Genomic DNA, 2,584 nt, shown 5'->3' with positions numbered 1-2,584 from the left:
TCATTCCTTTTCGCCCTTTTAATTCCTTAACATTCATAGTGGTTCCTATAGTTGTTTATTTACCTAGTATGACAGTATAAATACAGCCCAGGCTAGCATCATAATCTACTGTCATACTACTGGGACATTAAGACTTTGGAAACATCTTTTATTTTGTATTCATTTTTGACACGATTTTAGCATTATAATAAAAGAATTGTTTGAATGTGTCAGTGATTTCAGGGATCTGAAGGGATAAGACAATGGCCGATAAATTGATGTACAAGATTTACTAAATTACCCCTTCTGTAGATTACTGTTAGTGGTTGCAACTTTTGACACTTAACTAAATCAACCAACCAATCAAATTTTGATAAAAGTCATCAAGGTTGTCAAGCAGAAAATTATAAGACTTTAAGGACTAGTGTAATATACAGCCCAATGTCCACTCCCTCCCTGTAGTGTTTTAGTTTTTCTGTAAATTTACCAATATTAAACTTCCCCAAATAGCAAAATCCAATCTTTGTTTACTTATTACTGTATGATACAATACTAATCTTCTTAAATATTTTAAAAATTCGTTGTTGCTGTGCTGTTTATGATTAAAAAGTTATTTTGGTTACATTTAAAATACATTTTTTTCATGTGTCAAAAAAAAGGTAGGGTTAGGGGGACAAAATTTTTAGGTTCTTTAGATATTCATTTATAGTAGTATAACAGTAGAGTATGAGTCTAACTAAGGCTGTAATCATATTATCATACTAGGGTAGTAAACAACTATAGAAACAGCTTTGAAAAAGGGAGTCCTATTGTTTAATGAAAGGGTTTTAAAGGGGAAAAAACCTATATATGTTCTAGTATCACAATAAAATTATAACTGTATTAGCTGAATAATGTACTATCATACTATAGCAACAAATGACCCCAGAACCAACCATAAGGGTGAAAATTTTTATTCAGGGGGGCGGGGAAATCGTAAGCATTTAGTTTTAAAGCATATTACAATAAAACAAGAAGAATTTTGTCCATGTTAGCATTCTTTTAATACTTAAATTAGCTTTTAACTTATTAGTACCTTAATAGGGATGATCTTAACCCACTTTTTTTTATTTTACGATCTTTGTATTAACTGTGTTTGGTAATAATTTGTGCCTGTCTTGGGCTAAGACATTCCCATTACTATTCATGTCATTCATCTGACATAGCAACAGTTATAGAGTAGTCTCGCTACTAAAAAAGGCTTAGGGGTGTGATTATCTTTTTGTATATATTTTTTATTTCTCATATAAAAGCTTTATATATATACACTTTTAACTTGGTGTCCAATCACCTCCGCATATGAGTCACCTGTCACATTTTTAAAACCGCATTATTATTGAATCGCCGAGCTGATATAGTTCTCCTTTACAGTGAAACTTTTCATATGCCCAGAGTAGGTTTATAACTATTTTGGGGGATGGATCCTCTCAAGAGTCTTATCAAACGACAATCTATTTAGTTATATGACTGGCTAAACCCTTTTTGTCATTTCTATTATAATTTACCCTTTCTTCTTAAAAGACTAATACAGTGGCGTGCACAGGTTTGTGAAACCCATCTAAAATCAATATCAAGGGGAGTGTTTCACGGATTAGGGCATTTTTTGTGAAAGAGGGATGAATTTACTCCCCGAGATGTCCATACACCCATTTAAAGGTCAAACTAAAGTCCCTGAATGTGGGGGAGTGCGTGTGACTGTTTTTTACCTTGACACCACCCTTGGCTGTACTAGGGGAATGAATTAGATTGGCGTAGACCCTTTTCAAGATAGGTGCATCCAACCCCCTTAATTTTACCGGAGGTGGATTCAACCTCCTTCTGCAAGACTCTGCACTAATGGTATCATCCCCCCCCCCCTCCCCAGCCTCTAGGGGCTTCACCACAAGGGGTTGGGTATTTATCTATTTTCCTATCTCCATAAAAATAAATCTTTACCATGGGATAAAAACATTATGTGCAATCATTTGCACATAATCAAATCATCATAATAACAATTTATTACCAAAGCGCGAAGTGTCATGTGGCCACGACATAAAAATACGTAAAAATACGTACTAGTGTAAACTGTACCTTTCATATTCTGCTATTATGTAAAAAAACACCTTTGCGAATATGACATTATGTGGAAGTGACAGTCCACCTGCACATAAAAACAAGCAGTACAAGTGAAGCCCATAAACCAACGATCGCCAAAATTCATTTTAAAAACTTGTAATATTACATTTTATTTTAAGCATTATCAAATATTTGTATATAATGTTTTAAATGTTTAAAAAAATACTAGCAACTGCATTCCTAGCATCTATAAGCCCTGTATTCAAATGGTTAGGGATGGGTAATAAAATAGCCCAAAACCACCACAAATTTAAATGTGAAAATGAAATAGCCTAAAACCATAACGGGATCTATGTGAAGCTTGCTTAAACTAGAGAATCCAATATATTCTGTAATTGTTGAAATCTTAAGCTACATACAAAAACTTACTTCTTTATATTATAGGATAACATGAGCATAGCAATGTACGATGAAGATTACAGTATAAATGTTACAAGTTATTTTAGTCGTT

This window comes from Acartia tonsa, chromosome 13 (genome assembly GCF_053477335.1).
Source record: "Acartia tonsa isolate MP-2025a chromosome 13, ASM5347733v1, whole genome shotgun sequence".
In the NCBI taxonomy this organism is placed as follows: Eukaryota; Metazoa; Arthropoda; class Copepoda; order Calanoida; family Acartiidae; genus Acartia; species Acartia tonsa.
Note: the sequence above shows the minus strand (reverse complement) of the source record.